Source organism: Paroedura picta, chromosome 8 (genome assembly GCF_049243985.1).
Source record: "Paroedura picta isolate Pp20150507F chromosome 8, Ppicta_v3.0, whole genome shotgun sequence".
NCBI lineage: Eukaryota > Metazoa > Chordata > Lepidosauria > Squamata > Gekkonidae > Paroedura > Paroedura picta.
Genome location: NC_135376.1, coordinates 57,350,846 through 57,375,070, shown reverse-complemented (window position 1 = coordinate 57,375,070; position 24,225 = coordinate 57,350,846).

Here is a 24,225-nt window from a genome sequence, read left to right as displayed (position 1 = left end):
CTGCTACTGATCAGCTGGCCAGTGGTGGACTTACCAGGAGAAAGAGGGAAGCTCAGGTGATGTCACTTCAAGCACACACAGGATGTGACATCATCAGGCTAGCAACATCTGGGGGATGCTCTGGTATTTAGGTAAAAACTCTATAGCAGAAGCCATTTTTGCCATACAGTTTTTTTTCTCAAATACCAAAGCATTGCTATGACATCACAGTGTGAAGACATCATTTCCGGTTCACGATGGAAATGACATATCCACATCACTGGACCTCCCTCTTGCTTCTGGCAAGTCCCAATCAGTTGCCAGAAGAAACCTGATAACTCTACTTAGAACTCTCTCAGCTCCACCTGCCTCTCAAGGTGCTTGTTGTGGAGAGGGGAGGGGAAGGAGATTATAAACTGGTTTAGGAGTTCTTAAAGTAGAGAAAATCAAAGTATAAAAAGACTGCTGGTTTGTGGACTGTTTTTATGCTGAAGGCGCAGCAGAAGTGAAACTTGCTCTGCTTCCAAGCCCAATCAGACCCCAGAGAGAAAGGCAAGAGACAGAGTGCTTATGCTTTTGACCTTGCAATGCCTCTGGCCAGTTCCTAGGGATGGCCATTCATACTTTGAGAACCAACAGTTTATACCAGAAAGTGGCCAGAAACGCTGTGCAGTGAAGTGTGTTTACTTGTAAATTGCACTACATTTTATAAGGAAGGCAGTGGTATGGCTCTAGAGGGATTCATGCTGTTTTTACAAGATGTCTTCATAGTTGCTAGGCAACAGATGTATCAGGTTACTCTGGCTAGGAGAGCTGATATTTTTTCATTGTTTATGACTGGTCCTACAGTGCAGAAAGCTGAGTTTTTCTAAGAGCACTTAAGCATTGGCAGGTTCCTCCATTGTGAAGAATGCCCATTTATGCAACGATTTTCAAAAATAAGTCCTTGCCAATTTAAACTGCTCAATGGCTAATTATGCCAAAAATTTAATTTTTAATGTTTTTTAATCTGTCTCCTGGTGTTTTGATATGCCAGGGAAAGGATAATCATTTTTGTTCCATTTTCTGTCTGCCATGCAGCTAAATTGCTTTACACTTCATTCTGGTGCCATAGGATACATAGAGTCAAATAACCATACAGGCAGGGAAGGTACAATGGGGAAAAGAAAGGGAATGAAACTGTCGTGTTTTTCTGTCAGTGCAGGTCTGCTCCCAGAAGACAGTGAGGGAGCAGCGTCTGCTACCATCACTACTCCACTGATGTAACATGAGATCCAACCCACTGTCTTCCGTGGAATCCAGGCAGCAAGGTTCTTGGAAGTCAAAGAGAACATCTTATCTGTTAATGGTCCATGATCCTTAAAGGTAAGCTGTGCCATACCAGGGGCAGAATTGTCTTCAAATTCCTAATTTTGGCCTGTGAATTTCTCCCAGTCTGTTACTAGGACATTTATATTTGATTCTTCAAGTAGCTGACATTTCAAAGCATACCACCACAACCATTAATATATCTTCTTCAAATATGTGATTCACTAACATAAACAAGAATAGTTTTCCCATTCATTAATAGAAGAATTTGTATTGACCCTTTAAGGACTTGAACTCCTGTTATAGCAGTGTTCCATTCACAATTAACAATACAAATGAAGCAAAACAATACTAAAATAAAATTTCAGAGAAACAGAATGTCGTAGATTATGTAGGCTCATTCCCGTCTTGTGCCAGCTCTCCATGAGAGGTTGATTATTAAAGCTGTGGCCCTTTAAAAGCTAAACTTGAGTCACATCTTCTTTCTGCCTAACTGCCCTCCTACCTGTCAATGAAAACAAAATAGTGACAAGTGATCTAAATTTCACAGTCATGTTGATTTTTTTAATGTCACAGGAATTCAAGTAATTTAGCCTAGTATTTCACATTTGAAACTTTTCTTCTGTATTTCTTTCAACTCTAAAGATGTTTTATTTTCTTTTTTTTAAATCTTTTATAGTATCTGGTTGTCTGGAGGAGACATTGCAAATGGTTATCTATTTACTTATGAGTTGGAGAGAAAAAAGGGATAGAAGCACATTAGAATAGACACAATTGCAGTTTGCTAAAATGGCTTAATTTAACATGAAAGAACATGATAACATACAGGCTCTTTAGAGAGGTGGTTGGAACCTATAAAAGGAGGTAGATTAAAGGAAGGGTAAAAGACAAAATAGGAAGGGACCAAATGTTAGGAAGGGAAAGCTGGCTGGCTTGTCAAGATATGTGAATTATAGTCAAGAGATAAAGAGAAATCATTGAAGTTTTCTTTAATCTCCAGGTTCCCTGTCCAAGCCTCATCAGATTGGCAGGAGCATTTGACATCCTTTGTGAAATCTCTTTGTCTTGGGAGACAAATAGCTATACAATAGCAGATGCCATCCCATCTTAACTGTCTCTTCCTTTTTGCTGTATCAATAGAAGGCCAAATGGGATACAGCAGATGGAATTCCAGCCAGGTTTAATTCTTCCAGATCACTGTTGTGAGCATACAACTGGAGTTTGCAAGACAATTTTCTGAGATACTTTTCATACCAATATTTCAAGGATCCAAATATATAAGAAATTCTGGTTACAGGAGCATATGCTTTTGTACAGTTAGACAAATACATACTGATGTTATTCATATGTACATGTTTGATATATATGATTTATTAATGTAGCCGTTAAGAATGTGAGCAGAAAAGTGTGTGTATGTTTATTTAAATTAAGTTCAATTTAATGTTCAATGCACTTACCTCAAGTAAGTACTCATAGGATTGCAACTTGGTAGCCCAATCCTCTCTGTGTTCCCTTGGAAGACAGTATTATGGAATTCAATCAAATAAGCATGTGTACAGGTGAGCCTAACTTGTACCTGAAAGTTCTGAATAACTGAGTCTTTCATAGCCTTTTTTGTACTGGTCAAAAAGACTGTAAATACAGTTGTTTTGCCCTTCTTTGAAAATGCAACTAGGAGTAAATTAGAATTAGTGTGAAAAAACAACAACTAAATATTGTAAAATTTTGTAGTAGAGAATCATTTCCTGGCTCTTGTCCTTGCCAACTATGGGCAGCTAGGTTAAGGTGACCAGATTTTAACATCGATAAAGCGGCACACCATTGACTGGGGGGGGCGGGGTTCTTGATTAAAAATTTGGTTTATATGGAGCAACAAAAAATTTAATAGAAAGCATAGAATGCAAAAATAGTATTGTAATGTATATATATTTAATTTCAACATAAGTACAATTGGCCAGGTACCCCTAGATGTCCCTCCAAAAGTGGGACAATCTGGTCACCTCAAGCTAGGCCTAGTAATAAAAAGCTTTAGTTATTTATTTACAAAATTTCTATCCCACCTTTCTACCCTCACAAGGGCCATGATGATGTCTAAGCATTTAAAATATACATGACAAACTCACATGTTAACCCCCATTAAAGGACAGTTGAAAGCCTCATTGTCTTGTGGAAAATTTCTATCATATCTCTCTCTTCAAACAGAGCATGATGCTCCATGGGTTTGAAGTGATCCAAGTGCCTTTTGCAGTCCATTCAACAGCTGCTTAAGCTAGCTTTGTCTCTGAGCCATGGTGCAGGGTTTTGTTTTGGGGGTTTTGCACAGATGTATCACCACTTGAGTTTTGAGCCAGGATGGGGTTATTCAAATTCTTGTTGCTTCTGGCCATCTGGATTTCTGCTTGTGCAATTCCTGAAGATGTACAGGAAGTGCTTTAGGAGAATGAAGTTGGAGGGGGAATTAAGAGGTAATATGATGCCAGGGAATTCATCAAAAGAGTTGCCACTTCCTCTATGGAACTAATCAGTGTAAAAATATCTGTGATCATACAAGAGTATAAGAAGGATGGTCTAATAAATAACCAGAGAGAAATAGACCTATCCAACGCAAACAGAGAGAAACAGGAAAAAAGGTCACTTTTCTTTCTTTTATAAATATACTTATTGTATTGCCATTGTATAGGTGTGTTTCTCTCTGTTTGGTTTAAAAATATCTGTGAGCCTGATCCAGCCTTTGAAGACCCATTCATTCATATGTTTAACTCCCCACTGAAATAAAAACTTTTGTTGGATTGGTCCCCCAGGTTATCTTGATATTGTTTTTTTTTTCATGCTGCCCTATTGCTGAAATATCTCATTTGCATTATTTTCAGGAAGAAAGTAATTTGTATGAAGTATGTGCAATATATATAATACAGTTGAAATGAATGTTCAGGCTTTCAAACACTGATCTAGTTATGGTTATTTTTTAAAATCTGAAATGAATTATTGATTAAACATTATTTTATTTGAAAAACACCACAGGCATAAAAATGATATGGTTTAATGGAAGCTCTTAAGAAAGCCTGTGGTGACAAATTCTGCATTAAAATAAATGTCATAGTTTAGGACAGACCAAGCCAAGGTCTAAGTGGCTAAGTGTAGCCCAGGGGTCCATATGAAGCATACATCGTCTCCAATGCCAAGAACTCCCTCTACAATGAATGTAGTGCTTATTTCTGAATAATGGAGTAGCCTTTTAATTTATCATTTAAAACGTATCATTCATTCTCTCTCATTTTCATGTCAAAATCCCATTCCTTGAAAAGATTGCTTTTTGTATTTCTAACCAGGGGGAAGCTTTTGCAAAATCCATTGTCCGAGAGTTTTGTTAGTGTAATTAGGGTATTTATTTCCTGCCCATGTTTGTGTGCTTTCCTTCCAAATCTTATTTGTTGATACTGAATTGTAATATGACATGAAACTTGTAAGAATTTTCTTGCTTTCAGCTTGTGAAGGTGGAATTAATTGCAGCAAGTAATTAGTGTAATTAGTGCAATTCCACCATAGAAGGGAAATTAATTACAGTAATATATTTTGCCATTGATTGCTTGAATTAATTGCAAAACGAACAATAGCTCTTTAACCAAATTAATGTGGAAAAGCTGAGAATTATCATCTCAAGGAAGGAATTATGGTCAGTATACAAACATCAGTAATACAGCATTGACAACAGCTCAAATTTTTACAATACCTGAGCACTGTAAAGAATAGGAACATTCTTACATTACCACTGAGGAAATGCTAATCTGCACTGACAATTAACTTGCCTTCATGTGATAAAGAAAGTTTGAGTCCAGTGGCACCATGAAGACCAATTACATTTTATTCAAAGTTTTTGCATGCAAGCACACTTCTTCAGATACAATGAAACAGAATTCCCTCAACCATAACTTATGGGGGACGCTGTTGCCAAGAATGGCTAGTCAAAGTCAAGATGAATAAATAACTGGGTAATTATAGCCGCAATTGGATTACGATATTTAAGACCTGTAAATGGCTGTAAATTAGTATATAAATACAAGAGTTAATGAACAGGTGAGAGAGTGAAGTTTGAGTCCAATGGCACTTCCAAGGCCAACAAAATTAATTCCTGGGTATAAGCAGTAACTGAGAGACTAGCATGTGTAGATGCACACTCCTATAGTTACATTTAAACAGACTGCCTTACAAAGAGGGCTAATTAGATTCAAGATGTATAAGGGACTGAGCAATAAATACAGTATTGATAGGAATAACACATTTGGTAAGACATGTAAATAGCAGCAAATAGGCATACAGATAACATAGGAAGGTGAGAGTGAAGTTTGAGTCTAGTGGCCCTTTTATGACCAACAAAGTTTAATTTCTGGGTACAAGTGAGAATTGAGTGATTTAGTATATGTAGTGAAATAAGATGCCATATCTGTGTTTAATTGATCTGTGCCCAGAAGGGGGGAGACTGCCCACAAACGATTGGGAGTCCTGGGAGGGAATAACATCTCGATTGCGTGGGGGAGGGAGAGGGACACAGGCGGACGCTGCTCACACCAGAGGGGGGAAGGGATACCAAACAAACAAACGTCAAGAAAATTGAGTGGGAAGCAAATTAGGTGGGGGGAGGGAGAGGATCCTAAACGGCGAAAACCCCACCCAAGAAGGGGGAAGGGACATTAAACAACTGTCAGAAATTGAGCGGGAACAAATAGGGCGGGAAGATAATCAAGCGGAGGGGGGGAACTGCAAACAGAAAACAGAGGGGGGAAGGAAGAGGAGAGGACAGAGAGAGCAAAAAAGAAGACGCCAGCCAAACCACCAGCAACGGCGAAAGAATTAGGCAGGAATATTGTGTTATGCACAGAAAAGAGGGGAGGGGGGAAAGACAGGGAAAAAAGGGGGGAGAGGGGAGGGGAAAGAAGGGAAAAGGAAGGGAAGAGGGGAAGAAGGACCAAAAAAGGAGGGGAGGGGGGAAGAAGGAGAAAACGAGGAAAGAGGGGGGAAAGAAGAGAAAAACAAGGGGGGAGGGGGAAAAAGAAAGAGGGAAGAGAGAGATAGGAGAGAAATAAGAAGAGTTCCCTTACCAACCCACTACCAACCCACACCGAACAGACTCCAAATCAAATTAACTTCTACTCCCACCCCACCCATCTACCCAACCAAACCAAATTAATCAACACCCCACCCAGCCAAAACAACAAATTGCCACCAACAGATCTACCCAAACCAATACAATCAACTAATCCTGATTGATTTCGCACTAAATTAACACCTGCCCATCCACCCACCATATACAATCAACTACTATCAATTAATCTACACCAACCCAATACCGAACCCCCCCCAAAAAAAACCTAACCCCACCCAACAATCTAAACTCTACCCCAACCCCTCCCAAAACAATTAAACTCCAAAAATCAAGTTACTTAAACCCAGCCGAAGTAATTAATCCAACCAACCCATCAACTTACCCTCCACTCACCAAACAACCCAAACTGCCAACCCAATCCACAACTTCCAATCACAATCCAACATGAAATAACACTCAGGCCACTCATACATCACACACCCCTGGACTGGGCAACCCTGAGGTGCCACAACAGGCGATCGGGACCACCCCTCCAGGCACCCACAACAACACACACCCTACACCCAGCACATAACTACACACAAGTGGAACTGGAAAGCCCTGAGAGGCTGTAATTAGTGATCAGGGCCAACCTCCCACAGATACACGAACTCACACACACAAAGACAGAACCGGGGTTCAACAATCAACCCCAGCCAAACCATAGAACTAAGAATTGAACCAACAGTGTCCATAGAGCTCATAATGCCTAACAAAACTGAGGAAGGAGAAAAAGCAGGGGCCTTGATAGGGTCAGGGATCCCAATAATAAGGGGCAAAGGCAGGGACAGCGGATGGCGGAGATACATCAAACTAAGGGGGCCTAAAACCAACCATACTCGAGCCCCCTCCAGACTCCGCCCCATCCCTCGTGACACTAGGGTGGAGGCAAAGGTAAACAACCCGCCTCTGACACTGGTGCTGTGCAACGCCAGGTCAATAAACAACAAAACCTCTACGTTGCAAAACTACTTTGCAGAGCAAAGAGCGGACCTGGCGTGCGTGACAGAAACCTGGACCAGGGAGGGGGAAACAGTTGCCCTCAAAGATCTAGCCCCTGCTGGGTTTTCTGTCCTCCACCAGTCCCGGACAGCGGGGCGGGGAGGAGGGGTGGCAATCCTAACCCGAGAGGCTTTCTCCTTTAGAACCCTTCCTGCGCCGTCAATACCAGGCATTGAATGTGTTGGCCTCGGATGGGGATCAACCGAGAGCGTGGCCATCTGGCTAGTATACCGCGCGCCCACTGCACCGCCAGATGCCCTGCCTGCCCTACTAGAGGCGGTGGCGGCCTGGACGCTACAATTCTCCAGTCTATTAGTCCTGGGGGACTTTAACGTCCATGCTGAGCTGCTGTCCTCTAGAACTGGACAGGACCTGGTGTCATCCATGGCAACACTAGGGCTCTCGCAATTTGTTGTTGGCCCCACCCATCAAGCAGGTCACACCCTGGATCTAATTTTCGGCGCAGTTTTGGATGTGGATCTGGTCACAACAACAGCCGTGCCATGGTCAGACCACTATGCTCTAAAGGCTCGGCTAAGGCTCCCACCACCTCCTCAGTTGGGCGCCGAGCAAATTTTAGCTCGCCCGCGGAGACTTATGGATCCAATAGGATTCCTGAATGCTCTGCGGGAACCAATGCCTCCCGGCACTTCTCTCAATGGCCTGGTCAATGACTGGCATAACAGACTGCTGACTGCCATTGATGAGATAGCTCCCCGACGCCCTCTCCGGCCCCGTCTCAAGCGATCCCCCTGGTACACCGAGGAGCTTCGCGACAAGAAACGGGAACTGAGACGGCTAGAGCGAGTTTGGAGGAAGACTCGTGACGAAGCCTCGAGAACATCTTATAGAATGCAGATGAAAGCCTATGAGATGGCGGTGAAGTCAGTAAAACGCAATTTTTACTCGGCTACCATCGCATCCGCAGACTCACGCCCAGCTCAATTGTTTAAGGTAGTTCGATCCCTCACTGCCCTGATTGAAGGGCAACAAAACAGTAGCCAATTGGACATCAGTTGTGAGGCATTTGCGAGTCATTTTGCGGACAAAATCTCGACACTCCACCACGACCTCCCTCCAACATTAGATACAAAAAGCGAACTAGAGGCCCCTTGGCCGTCTTTGGAGAAAACTATGAGTAACTTCAGACGACTCACGCTGACCGAAGTGGACAGGATTCTAGCGACAACAAGACCAACTACATGCCCACTAGATCCTTGCCCATCCTGGCTCCTAAAAACAGCTGGCATAAAGATAAAGGGCCCCCTCCGGGAGATAATCAACCTATCTCTCACAACAGGAGAATTCCCGGAGGGTTTGAAAGAGGCTGTGGTACGTCCACTGTTGAAAAAAACATCTCTAAACCCACAAGAGCCTAACAACTACAGGCCCGTTTCGCACTTAGTGTTTCTGGGCAAGATGATAGAAAGGGCAGTCGCAAACCAACTGACGGAATACCTGGAAGAAGCTTCGGTCCTAGACCCATCCCAGTCAGGCTTCCGGCCTGGCCATGGGGTAGAGACAGCACTAGTCGCCCTGACGGACGACCTCCGTCGCCAGTTGGATCGAGGCGGGTCGGCACTGCTGATATTATTAGACCTCTCAGCAGCGTTCGACACAGTTGATCATGAGCTTTTAGCTCGCCGCCTCATCGATGCTGGAATACAAGGGACAGCCCTTCAATGGCTGATCTCCTTCCTCCAGGATCGTGGACAGAGGGTTGCAATAGGAGAGAAAACATCAGACCGCCAGCAACTTACTTGTGGAGTCCCACAAGGAGCGGTCCTCTCCCCTATCCTATTCAACATCTTCATGCGCCCTCTCGCACAACTGGTACGGAAGTTTGGGCTGGGTTGCCATCAATATGCAGATGACACCCAGCTCTTCCTCCTGATGGATGGCCGCCCTGACTCTCCCCCAGAAGCATTAGCCAGCTGCCTGGAAGCAGTGACGAGATGGCTCAAGCAGAGTCGCCTGAAGCTCAATCCTTCAAAGACGGAGGTCCTGTGGCTAGGTAGGAAGGGCCCATGCGAGGAAGCACGCCTGCCCACCCTGGATGGCGTGCAGCTCTCTACGGCTCACTCCGCCAGGAACCTAGGCGTGATTCTGGACACCTCCTTGACAATGGAGGCCCAGATCACAAAGGTAGCGCGGCTGGCATTCTACCATCTCCGCCAAGCCAAACTACTAGCGCCCTACCTGGCCCCGGAACACCTAGCCACAGTGATCCATGCGACGGTCACCTCTAGACTGGACTTTTGTAACTCGCTCTACGCAGGCCTGCCCTTAGCCCTGACCCGGAAACTACAACTAGTTCAAAATGCAGCAGCCAGGATCCTCACAGCAACACCGTGGAGGTCTCATATCCGGCCTATTCTCCATCAGCTGCAATGGTTACCAGTTGAATTCCGGATCAGACTAAAGGTTCTGGTAATTACCTTCAAGGCCATACGCGGTCAGGGCCCAGTGTACCTGAGGGACCGCCTCCCCGCCTATGCCCCCAAAAGAGCTCTGCGCTCTACTGCCTCCAATCAGCTAAGGATCCCTGGCCCTAAAGAAGTCCGCCTGGTCTCGACCAGGGCCAGAGCATTCTCTGTTCTGGCCCCCACCTGGTGGAATGAGCTCCCAGAGGAGATCAGGGCCCTGACGGAGCTTAAACAGTTCCGCAGGGCCTGCAAAAAGGAGCTCCTCCACCAGGCATTTGGCCGAGACCAGACGTAATCAATCAGCGACCAAGGGCCCCTGCTCCCCCCCCCTCAGAATCCCATCAATAAGCCCTGGACCTGTTTGTATTACTATATTGTTTACTGTTATACTGTGTTGTTATTTGGTTACAATTATTAGTTATCAGTTACACATGTTCTACAGACTGTTTTATGTATTGTTTTCTGTTATAATGTAAACCGCCCTGAGCCTCCGGGGAGGGCGGTATAGAAGTATGATAAATAAATAAATAAATAAAATAAACTCTTGTATTTGTATGCTGATTTACTGCCATTCACAGGTCTTAACAACTGATTTAATCCAATCTCTGCTATAATCACCCAGTTGCTTATGCATCTTTAACTATCTTTTCCTAGCAACTAATCCCCCAGCAGACTTTTTCAACAAGGGGTTTGTGAAACCTGGGTTTTCCTGACAGCCCTGAATGAGTTTCCTGAAGGGGTAGGAGTTAATTTCCTGAAGGGGTAGGAGAGGGCTCTCTCCTCTTACCTGCTGCTGGCTCCAGGCCCTGAGGTATGTCTGAGAACAAAGAAGCTAGAGTCCACAGATGGAGGGCAGGAGCTGCAGGGGCAGGGCCAACTGGACAGCTGGACATGTTCCCCCCCCCCGGCTGTTTCACAAATATATAAAGGAACAACAATGGATAAGGAGATAGATATGTATGTATGTATGTATGTATGTATGTATGTATGTGTGTATGTGTATGTGTATGTGTATGTGTATGTGTATATGTATATATAAAATTTGTTAAGCATTTATCAGTTGATATGACCTTATATGATTACTAGTGGCAAAGCCCATTGCATTCAGGAATACAATGGGTGCTAGATGGGGAGGGATGGACCTGGAAAGGCTGCAAGCTGCAGGCCCCAATCAGGGAACCAGCAGGGTCAGCTCTCACATCACAGGGATCTGCAGCCTCCAAGCCTTAGAGGGAAGTGGAAGGAGGAGGGGGTGGTCAGAACTGGGGGATGGAAGGTGACTGACTAGCCGCTGGCCAGACAGGCAAGCCAGTTGGAGGAGGAGGCACTCAGGGGTGGGACAGCTGCCCTGAGTGGGTGTTAAGCACTGAGTATCACAAGCCATGAGACCAGCTCCTGCTCCAAGCCCTTACCAGAAATATTAAGTAGAACAGATGTCAGCTTCCCCCCCACCGATGTTCAATGATGGGCCTGGAGGAGGTGGGAAGGGAAGGGTCCCCAAGTGAGTGTGTATACAGCTATGCTTCCCAACCATATTCTGCATGATTGTACCACTTCTAGGGTTCCTTGAAGCCTGAAGAATGTGTCAGGGGGTTCTCAATGGGAAAAAAGTTGAGAAATGTTGATGAAATGGTTGGCCTTAAAGGCCTTAAACTGTACTCAAATTTTGTTCTGATTCTTCAGGCCAACACAACTACCCACCTGAACAATATGCTAAATTTTATCCTCCCTCCCTTTCTTATTTCAGTATCTTACATTCCCTCTTTTTGCCTGGACAAGTTTTCCATTTTTTTCTGTCCTGCAAGTTATTTGCTGAGCTAAAGGGAGTTTTAAGCCCTGAGTAAAGATAACTTCCCACCCCTAGCCATCCAGTCAAATTCCAGGATGTTGAGCTGGGATGTGGGGACAGCCAGTAGGACAGTCTCAGTAGACCACTTCAAGGGGACGTTTGGGGGGTGGGGGGGTGGGCTGGATAGGATTACTTCATATATTTTACAGGATGGCTATGGATCCTAGCCCTCAGTAGAGACATTAGGCAATTCTCAAAATGACCACCTTATATGTCTACCATTTAACAGAAGTTTTAAAAAGTCAGATTTTTTACCTTGAACTGCAGCACTTCTATTTTCTACCTTATGAGACATTCAGACCTCTATTTTACAGCAGAATTAGTGGACATTGAAAACTAGTCTGGCTTGTAACAAGGTTGCCTCCAGGGAACAATTACTGTTTGGACTCCTTTGGACTAGGACTGATTTACTAGAATTTAATTGTTTGTCCCTAGGGAATGAATTCCCCTCCAACTCAGTAGGCGGTTCTTCAGTATTGAAAAATTAAGTTGGTTTCACAGCAGCTTCTCTTCAGTTTAGATTGTCAATTGATTTCTTCATGTTAGACTCCCCTAAGCATTTTCAGTCCATTTTCTCTCATACTCTTCTTCCAACGCATTCATTTTCTCGCCATACTAGGGTAAGTTTAGCAGTAAAAATGTATTTTCTTTAGAAAAGGGAAGATCATTAGAAATAGTTTTGTTGAGCCTTTGGTTAATTACCCTTGACCTCATTTATACCAGCATTCTCGTTAATCCAGTGGGCTTTCCCTTTGTGTATCCTCTACAAGTTTCTCAGCTCACAAAAAGTTCTCTTTTGACTTCTGCTTTTGTTGAGATACATTTGTTCACATGTCTAGGTGGGTGACTTCTGTTCATGCACAGTAGGGTTGCTAGTAGGGTTGCAACTTCCAGGTAGTTGCTGGAGATCTTCTCCAATGATAGCTGATCTCCATGCAACAGAGAGCAGTTCATCTGGAGAAAATGGCCTCTTGGAAGGTAGACTCTGTGGCAATATACCCCATTGAAGTCCCTTCCTTCTCCAACCCTGTCCTCCTCATGCTCCACCCCAAAATCTCCAAGTATTTCTCAGCCCAGACCTGGTAACTCTATTGCTAGCAATTTGGTTGGTCCTTCTTAAAATATTTCTTTTTGTCCCTCCAGTGTTTTCAACTTAACCTAACATTCTATGCTTTCTTGAAAAGATCATTCCCATCGATTTCATTTTGCACTTCTACCTTTAGAGACTGATTTGATCACAACTCTTTTCTGTCAGAGACAATGCATCCATGGATTTAATATTTATAAGTGAAGAAAAGCATGCATTTCCAAGAGGCTCACTAAATAATACAGATTTGTGTGTGCTTTCATCAATCTGCAATCTACTTCTGACATCAGCAAGGTACTGGTGACCTTGAGAGATGTCCTTTTACTACCCATCCATTCCAATCAGTTTTAATTCAATAAGCCCAGACAGAAGCCCCTAACATGGATGGCCATGCAGTTAATCACTGAAACAAATTTCAAACGCAAAAGTTAGCCTAGTCGATCGAACAAGACAATAGCTATCAATCACAGTCCAATGATATTTTATATGAATAGTAAAATAAGGAAGAAAAGGAATTTGCAATATTGGTCTTTGAGTCGAGCAATACTATGTGCAATTAAAAAAAATAAAAGTAGTTATATTCTCCAACAAACCCCTTCACAAGGGAAATACTTGGTCATGTAGACTGGTACTACCATCATATTTCAATGATTGGGAACAAATTACATGCTCTGCCGCAGGTTTCAGTCATGGTTATATTATACCTGAATTGGTGTTTTTTTTGCTATTTTTGTTATTAAGTCTTAGGGCCACAGCATACTGCTGCAATCAAGATCAGGTGTGACAAAATGTAGCCTGTGCTAATTAAGTCAGTGGAGATGCCCACATAAGAAGGGAGAAGTGGCATGCTTCCGACTGCTGAGTGGTGATCAAAGTTACACAAGTGCCAGACTATACTTAAGTGCCCATTCCACATTCCTCTAAAATTATCTGAAGATATAATTATGTCAAAGGGCTATCCAAGGCGGTGATACCCAAATGTGATCTGTCTGTTACATTCTCCAGTTCAGGATTAATGAGGTTGTTAGCCAGGAACTAAAATGTAGCCTTCAGAAGTTACAGTTCTGGTGATCAGTTAACTATAGAAGGACAAGGTTTGCAGTGATTATGTTTGCCTATCTATATTCTTCATACTTTCCACGCAAAACAGGAGGGATTATCATGCATTTTGTTTTATTTTGTACTTCAGGAGCCTCTGAACCCACACAATCCATTTTAGCTCATTAGCCTCTGACCATAGTATTTCTAAGAGCCTCTTGTGGCGCAGAGTGGTAAGGCAGCCGTCTGAAAGCTTTGCCCATGAGGCTGGGAGTTCGATCCCAGCAGCCGGCTCAAGGTCGACTCAGCCTTCCATCCTTCCGAGGTCGGTAAAATGAGTACCCAGCTTGCTGGGGGGTAAACGGTAATGACTGGGGAAGGCACTGGCAAACCACCCCGTATTGAGTCTGCCATGAAAACGCTAGAGGGCGTCACCCCAAGGGTCAGACATGACTCGGTGCTTGCACAGGGGAAACCTTTACCTTTATAGCATTTCTGCTTCAAGCCCTAGCCTGGCATTCTCCTGACAGCTGATATATTTTCAGAAAACTATTTTCCACATGGAGTGTGAAAGCCACCTCAAGGTCATGTGAATGGGCCTGAATGGGCCCCTGCTGCAATATTTTTACTCCTAAAATGGAGATACATAGTAGTTTTAGGCATTGAACGTTAAAGCCACTCAAGTGGCATGTAAAGGTAAAGGTAAAGGTATCCCCTGTGCAAGCACCGAGTCATGTCTGACCCTTGGGGTGACGCCCTCCAGCGTTTTCATGGCAGACTCAATACGGGGTGGTTTGCCAGTGCCTTCCCCAGTCATGACTGTTTACCCCCCAGCAAGCTGGGTACTCATTTTACCGACCTCGGAAGGATGGAAGGCTGAGTCGACCTTGAGCCGGCTGCTGGGATCGAACTCCCAGCCTCATGGGCAAAGCTTTCAGACGGCTGCCTTACCACTCTGTGCCACAAGAGGCTCTTGCCAAGTGGCATGAGGAAATCCCAAATCTAAGTTTTCTTTGGCAGTTTTTTAATGATCTGGTTAAAAGAATCCTCAAATTGTATTGACCACATTTTTTGAACCATCTTCAATGAAAATTATATTTGAAGTGAAATCCAACATTCTGCCTTACCATTTAACAGGCCATGGAATTTTTGCCCTTTGTTATATCTACTAACTACAAACTCCAATAACAGGACTAATCAATGGGGGGTAAATCTTGAGGAATTAGCCTCTCAGGAAGCTGACACCAGACACGATTAATAGCACTGTTTAAGAAAATTCATAAATGTATCAGTTATTCTGACTGACACGTCACTCTGAAACACATTAGCTGTAACTGAACAAATTAAATTATTAATAGGTTTATAGTGGGAAATCTACAAGTAAACTGGATCTTATATTTTCAGAGGCCTATCTATCACATTAAACTGAGTAACTTTCTCACATATGCTGAAAGATCCATGATTTGTAGCTTTTGTGCTTTTCATTCTTATAAATGGTGGGATGTTAACAGCCATATGTTACTGAAAACAGAGAGAGAGAGAGAGAGAGAACTTTTATATTATAAACCAAACCAAGACTCAGGAAGCTTTCAGACTATCAAATTTTTGTTCAATCAGTTTAATTAGGGATGAGCATGAACTGCTTCATGAGCCTAAATTCAGTGCAAACTTGGCCTAGTTTATAGCCCCCAAATGGATGTTTAGGGAAAGTCCAGTTTGATTCAGCTGTTTAGGCCATTTAAACATCTCAACTGAACCGGTTGGGTCTGCCCACCAGCTGTTAGGTCTAAATGGCTGCAAGTTATTTCACCCATCCATTTTGTTCTCCCCTGCTTCCAAGCAGATGAAAATGAAACAGATGGGTAAATGGGTCACAGCCATTTCAGCCTAACGATTATGTTTACATCCCCCCCTACTTTTAGGTCGAAATGGCAGTGAGCCATTTCATCTGCCTATTTTACTTCCACACCACCACCACCACTTCTAAGCAGGGGGGGGGGGGGGAATGACAAGGTGAAATGGCTCACAGCCACTTCAGCCTAACATCTTGGCAGGTCCACCCATCAACTGTTTTGAAGTGAGGCCTCCAGAACTGCACATAGTACTCCAGGTGGGGTCTAGCCAATGCAGTATATAGTGGGATTATGACATCTTTGCAATTTTAATTTGATGCCTCTGTTGACACAGCCCAAAATTGCATCCACCTTCTTTACTGCCGCATCACACTGTCTGCTCATATTTAGCTTACAGTCCACAAGTACCTCAAGATCATGTTCACACACACTGCTCCCCAGAACTGTATCTCCCATCCAGGGCTGATGTCAGCCAAGGATTTAAGTGTTTCAAGGTCTCTGTTTATCACCATTCACCAAGCAAAGGTCTGTTTGCAGCTATTCAAAACAGGAAGTGGAGACTGCATCAAATGTTCTCTAAACAGCAATTAAACCACTTAATCTACAATATGCTCTGACTTGGACCTTTGCAGTATCCCTCTTCCAAGCTGTTTTATCCCTTTCATTATCAGAAACTTGTTTCTTTCTTTTCATTTTATGGCATTGAATCTTCACAAAGATTCACTGAGAGTTCTTGTTAGTTTTCATGTGTAATTGCTATTTTCAGCTGAAGCTGTCCATGATCCCTGAACTCAGGCATTTATTAATGTATTTACTTTATATTCGAACAAGTTCAAATATTCTCAAAAGAGATTATACATCATCAGAAAATGAAAATGAAACCCAATAAAAATGTAATCCAGCAACACCTCAGTCAGCCTATGTTTCCTCTGGCTAACTTCCCTTCCCTTCTGAATTATCACATTTCAAGGCCTTCTCTCCTGTTGCCTTTACATCTAGTACATATAGTGCAAGAGAGCAAATCTAATCTTATTCTAGTGCAATATTAATCATATTCTAGGGGAAAACTCTGAAGCCTGTGCAGTGTAAGGAAAGTGCATACACAAGTAGGAAACATGTTGCACTTTGATGTTCTAAGTCTTCATACAAATGATGTACTATTATTTCTAACAATAGTTATAATATTAGATACGAATGTGCGAATTTATAAAACCATATAGTTATTCTCTTGCTAAATCCCATTTCATTGTTTTGTGGGATGTTGTACCTAAAACAAGGGGGAAGTATAAAAATAGCATGTTCAGCCTTTTGCCATGCAGTTCTTTTCCAATTCAAGTCACTCTCCCTAAAACTTGAGTTGCCATGCCCCTGACGCCAGCTGTTGCCCCTCCACCTGGCAGACAGGGAGGGAAAATGGCATGAAAAATGAGATGATGCCAGAAGCATCCCAGCATGCTGACATTGCTCACCATAAATACAGAAGTCAGCATGTCAGTAGCAATGCCAGGAATGTCTGGTATTTGAGCAACATCAGAGCATCCCTGGCATCACCAGTAGCACTGCCACATCATCAACCTGTGTCTCCCCTACTTCCAATTAGTCCTCCTACATGAGTTGCCAGGGAGAACGTGGCAACCCAAACGTTTCAGATAAAAGAAACAGGACCCCTCCCCCATAGTTTCTCTATACCTTGTGAATGAAAAAGTGGAAAATTGTCCAGGTGGTAAGAAACTTCAGTCCACATTCCCTTCAGTGGCTCAGATGAAGCCTAACCAGGCTGTCTTGGGTTTTGAAGGCGAAGGAACAATTACAGAGTTTTCTGAAAGTTGTCTTTTGAACCTGAGGCTTGACCCATTTGTTTGTCTCTTGAACTGTGTTAAAAATGGTATCAACTGTATTAGTTAAAAAACTAATGCCTGGCACTGAAGAGGACAAGCAAAATCTTCTAGAATGGGGGTTATAGATATGTGAAATGGCTAAATTGGTTAAGCCACAACTGCAAGAAAACTTATTTTAATAAATTGCCATTAGGGGAAACTTTAATATATAGTGGTAGGATATTCAGTAGAAGATAATGAATTAGAACCTGTTGAACATAAGCAAAGACATGTTTTTTGGTCATTCCATGGCTGCCTCTAACTCTTCAAGTTGTTCGGGGGAGGGGGAAATCCACAGGAGCAGTAGGGGGTTTTGGTGTGCAGTTGGAAGGGAGTAATAAAACCATACTTAACAGGCAGCAATCAGTTTTGACAGACTCAAAGCCAATATCTTGGATTAATCTAGTAGCTTCTCCACAAAAAGAAAAATCCAATTTTAATTTCTAAATAATACTAAATACTGATAGATTTTCTTTTGCCTTGTTTGTATGTGAACAGACGGATGGACGGACATGGTTGTGTGTTAATATATAAATAATGGAAGAAAATGAAAAAGAAGTGTGGGAAAATAAGCACTAGCTACTGAGACAGAAAAGAACAAAATGAATTTAAATGTGACAAAGCATACGGGTTTAAAGACAGCCTAAGTTTGTTCTCAAGTTGTTTTTCTGTCCTCTTAACTACAAAATAAACTACACAGCAGGAGCAACACAGAAAGCTTTGCTTGGTTCCTGTTGCTCTCTTAGAGCCAATTATTTTCCCCATTTTCCTTTGCTTTATAACAACGTGCTTGCGTTTTTATTATCAAGTTGCACATGTCTCTGCTGCTTTGAGGAAAAGAATTTTAATAATCTCTTACTCTCAACCACTAAGTTTCAATTCTCTAGTGAAATTCAATGTAATGTAATTCCTTTTGTAGGGGCCACACTGAAAGGCAAGCACTGACCTTCATTAGCCTCTCCTTTAATTATTTTCCTAATTCACTATGTTTTTTTTTTAAGCAAACAGTAACTCACTAAGCCATTATTTGAAAGCTTATCTAAGTCTCATGATCTGGAGTACACACTCAAACATACAGAGCATGGTATATACAGGGCTATTCTGAAGTACTCTCCTCTCTTAGTTTCCATCTGAAGTTCATTGTCAGACAAAATAGAATATTGAGGAATTTATCCAGCAGTGTAGTATATACAGTGTCAAGATTCACTGGCTACATATTATTCTGCTGCTTCTGAATATAATAACCTAGAATGATTCAATCGCTTCTATAATGATGACTGACTTCATTTGGCCTTGCCAAGACTATTGCCGGCATTTCCCACCTTGCTGTTCTCTCCATGACACAACTGTGGTTTGCAAGAATTTTAAGCAGTTGGACTCATAGGGGACCAATAACTGGGACCCTTATGCCACATTTCATGGGCTGTCCATCTGCCTGGGAGCCAGAAGCAGTGGCTTGGCTACTGTTCTGTTTTTACTTTACTATCACAGGAAGTCAAAAGCATTTGGAAAGAAGAGCAAGAGGGAGTTTCTGACACATTTCCCAGACAAAATGCAGTGTTTGTTATGATGGTCCAAATGATGAGTTCATGCCTTAACAGATGAAGCAGCTGTAGTGATTTGACTTGTTAATGTCCTAGTACTGACAAATATTTAAAATGTATTTTGTTTCATTACTTGGCTATGTCATTCATTTCTGCCATTGCATACATACACCCACATGAAGACACCAGACAATTATGTGGGCTAAACTAAGTCTTTATTAATCATTAAAGCTGATCTACAAATAATTACATTACATTTCATTAGTGTTTTCCCTAAAATTTCTCTAAAAGACCTCTCCAAAAATTCACCTGCATTTGAGCAGAGTCCAGTGTTACCAAAAGAGCCTCTTGTGGCGCAGAGTGGTAAGGCAGCCATCTGAAAGCTTTGCCCACGAGGCTGGGAGTTCAATCTCAGCAGCCGGCTCAAGGTTGACTCAGCCTTCCATCCTTCCGAGGTGGATAAAATGAGTACCCAGCTTGCTGGGGGATAAACGGTAATGACTGGGGAAGGCACTGGCAAATCACCCCGTATTGAGTCTGCCATGAAAACGCTAGGGGGCGTCACCCCAAGGGTCAGACATGACTCGGTGCTTGCACAGGGGATACCTTTACCTTTTCCTTTAGTGTTACCAATCTGGAATCTCCAGATTGTATCTGGAGATAGTAGAGTCATTGGCTGAAAATTGATGTATTGAAGTGTAGCCCCCACATCTAACTGAGGTCCCTCCCCTCCCCAAACCCTGCATTTCCTAACATCCACCTATCACATTGCTCAAAAGACCAGAAACCCATAGATCCTCCCTTATTCAAGTTTCAGAACTGTAATTTTAGCTCCATGAAACTTCTCTTTCTTAGTCTAATGTTCAATTTGAGCCATAAAGCAATCTATTTTTCTTAGCTGAAGCTTTTCCAACACTCCATAAACCAGTAGCACCTTCTGATGCCATCAAGGCCGATTCTGCACAGTGGTGGCCATGCTGGGCTACTGCCACTCCCAGCAAGCTGGTTCATGGTGGGTTACAACATTAAAAACCCCATAATAAAATATAACCATCCTCTACTAAAACCATACTAAGTGCTGCAGAGAAATATGATCCACAGCTTTCTATGTCCCCATGGAGGGCACATAGCACCCCCCACTGAAATGTGTCCCCCCAGAAAACACGGCAGTGGCAGACAGGTTCCACTTGTTATCTTGCAAGAAGGTGGGATTGCGTGGAATGCTCAGTCTGCCCTGTGGCACTGTGAAGCATGACCAAGCTGACTGGGGCATTGTTTGCCTCCTCCTGGCCTCCAAAGGCCTCTTCCCAGCCACACAGGCCTGCCGCAGGATAGGCCCCATTGGCCCCTGCAGCAAGCTAAGAAAATGCAGAGTCTCCCGTGTTCCCTTAGCCTGGGGCAAATGCGGGCCTGACCCACAGCAGGCCCGGAAGGGGGCCAGCCCAGCAGTTGCGTCATGTGGAAGTGGGGATTAGCCTCGCTTCTATATGAGCACCCTCTTGGCCTTTTCTGCCCATGTGGAATCAGCCCAAAAGAGTTAATCCTAGATGAGGAAAATAAAAAGTCTACTGAGGCCTTTTCTGTACCTCAGTATAGTTGCTGTTTCCTGGTGAGTTAAATCCCCAGCCGATGCTCCAAATTTGTAGCACCCCTTCCACAAAAGGGCATGTATTCCGATATTACCTTATTTCCAGAAAGCAGAAATATGAGGCATTCCTATTTCTTCAGCTATATTAACAACGCTGCTGTTTAGGGCCAAGTTCAAATCCACAGATAATTCGCAGCTTGGTTTGATCCGACGCCGCTATTGCTGCGGTGGGTGGGGTGGGCGGGAAAAATGCAGGGAGGGAGAGGCTGAACACGCACGCTCCTGTTAGCGGCACAGCACTCTTTGATTGGCCAAAGAGGGGAGTGCAGGCGCAGGAGAGAGCCTCATGCTAGGGCTCTCCCTCTTTGGCTGGGATGCGTCGAGATCCCCCCTCCCTCTCTTTTCTTTGTGTCTCCCAGTTGGGGTGGGCCTGTGGTTTGGGGGCCCTGGTCGGGTGCAGAAGAGGTTTGTGCCTCCTATGGCAGTCAGGGTGGGACACTTCCCGGGTAGTTAGGGGCAATGGCTGGGGAACCTGTATTCCCACATGGGAATTAAGCGGGAGGGGTTCAAGCTGTTGCCAGGAAATAAGGCAGTTGGCTGACTGCTCCAGCTCCCAATCCTCTGCCATGTCAACCCTCGTTGGGTTGTGGTTAATAAAGTTGTGGCCTTTCATGCCAACAAGTTTGAGTGTATTTATTCATCCCGGAACTCCCACGCTGGAAGGCAATTGCTAAATCCTTCATAATATCCAGCTCTGAAGCCAAAATGAAAGGCATGGTTAATAGTAGAATCCTATACAGTTCAGTTTTTACCTTCAAGCCATTACAATCTCATAATCATATGCAAAACTCAAACAGGATCTACATCTCCTTTCACTGATGTAACTGAAATGGGGCTCAGCAGTTGCTGAGCTATGGAATTCATTGTGGCCTTAGGGCACTTTCAACACAAATTATCCCTTTTCTCCTAACACTATCCCAGTAAAATAAGCTAAGCTGAGAAATAGACAGGCCCAAGTTTTGTTGAAATAAGTAATGTCTGGTGTACAAATAAGAAGAGAAGGGTACCCTGCAGGAAGCAGGAAGACTATAAGATAGGATAGTGAGGTCAGGACCTTCTCTCCTATTAAGTGTCATTCCTTGTCTGTCTCCAGACTGCTACGCTTAGGGGCAGTAAGCTACTTCTTCTCAGAAGCCACAGTTCAGTCTCTCTCTCTCACCTAGAGATACAGTTAGAAATCTATCTTTGTCTCTACTCTGCCCTGTCAAGTATGGTAATTCCTGAACATGTATCTACTCTTTAATCAGGCTGTGGATCTCCCTGTGTTATTCAGTCTGCCAACAAGATTACCTATGAACTTCATGGGATTTAGTCCGCCACTCTCTGCACTACACCATTCTGTCAGTGTAAGCCTACTCACAGGATTGTTTGAAAATAAAATATAGCCCCATATATTCTAATTTGGTAGTGCTGTCAGAACCCTGGATCGTGAGCTCTGCTTTGGATCTAAAGCGTACATCAGCAACTAAAGGAATCCTTTAGTTTAACATCATTAGGCCTACAATCTAGAGTGTAAAATCGTCTGACTGCATTCCTGTGCCATTCTTCATTTCGCCATATGTATGTGTGAATGAGCAATTGGAAATGGATATGAAGAGCAACAAGATCACCCCCTTATCATACACAGCATGGGTAGTCTTCTCTATGGGACTGAAAACCACTGATAAATTATAAGTTATCACCAGGCTAAACTGTAAAACAGAAAACATTGAATTAATTGTTTCTGGTTGTTGATTAAAGGTGCAAGGAACTAAGAACTCTCCAGGTAAGGTTGAAAATACCAAGAAACTAGCAGAGTCTTGTGACAATGGCACAAAGAAAAAAAGCAGGAAGAAGTATCTCATAGATGAGATACCAAGGAGCATGGAACTGTAATATTACCACCAGTCGTTTTGCGCCAACTGTTGCTGTGCCACCTTCATTATCCCACCTGTCCATTTCAACTACCAATGATCAGCAGGTGTTAGGTTCACTCCTCAAAACTCCCATCAGGAGCTGTCCTGACATGCTTTGATCAACTGACTTTCTTTTGAAAGACTGCAGCTGGGTATTTCCCCCCTCAACACCAGTGGATTAAGAAGCCTAGTGAAATGCAGCTAGAATTTATTAAAATAAAGAAGAGAAAAGAGATTTCATAATGTCCCATTTACATTTTGCTATTTGTGTCATGTAGTTAGGGACCAAACAAATGGAAATATGTTTTTATTTTAAATAAACAAAATCATTAAGAACTTGTGGGTAACTGAGGAAACTCAACAGCATCTGTTCTGTTTATCATGCATTCAAGATGTCTGAATAATGCACAGTTCAACGAGAGCCCAGAGCAGTCTTGAGCAGTGAAGAATAAGAAAGGTGCCAGGAGACTGATTTTAGCAACGGATTAACCACACTGACAAGTGAATAGGACAACAGGAAGGCATACAAAACCCCTACATCCCTTCCAACTCTTGACTCAAAGCAGGCAGCTCTAAGGAGTAGTTCCATTGATTTGTAAGGTCATACAAGCCAGAAAGAGAAAGATATGTTTCTCTGTTTCCTGCATAGCAAACATAGGTACTTGACCATGTTATCCGTTGCCATTATACATGGAGCAGTCATTGTCAACCATAAGTAGTTTCCATATCCATTAGGGTTAATTAAGATAAATGTTGGCTGTTTGGTTTTGTCAGGAACAATGTGGGTCTCATAGCATTTTCAAACTCTGTAAAATCTTGTGCAGGGAAATTCAACATGTTGATTGAATCAGTTTTATTTTGGCTTTGTGGGGTGCCAAGAGGCACAAGAATGAGAAAAGGGAAGAAATTACAAGGAAATGGCAGAACAATCCAAAGCAGGTCTATATAGAACTAAGTGCCATGTTCTTAAATTGCAGCCAGACAGAAACAAAGGTAATAGAAACAATTTACAGAATGAGGCAGTCAAGGGAAAAAGAAATAAGATAATTTCTTTTTCTGTACCCCTTGTGCGTCTTCTCTGTCATTAAAGTCCTTTTACCACTCCTCATTCCCTTAAAATAAGGGTAACTTAAGTTCTGGCAGGAAAGCTTTGAGACAACAAAGGGTAAGTGAGAACATTAACTCCTTCCCATTGAACATTAAACTGCTTCCCATTGAATATTTTCCATCAAAAGAAAGATTCCAGCATTCTTCCAGGATATTGGCTGTAATTTTTGTCATAAGGGGAAGCAAAGACTCACCATAGCCTTTTACAGGGCTGCAAACCTTATAAAAGCATATGCCAAACATTATATGCTAGCAGTTTCCAAATATTCTACAGAAAAGATCCACCAATAAAACTCTCATTTTGTCTGGAACAAATTCTACAATCTTCATTTGAAGCACATTATACCTTCATACCTAGCTAGACATACCCCACTGGCCCCTAGCATAAGGCGACCAGATTTTAACATTGGTAAACCGGGACACCATTGAGTGGGGAGTTCTTGATTAAAAATTTGGTCTATATGGAGCAGCA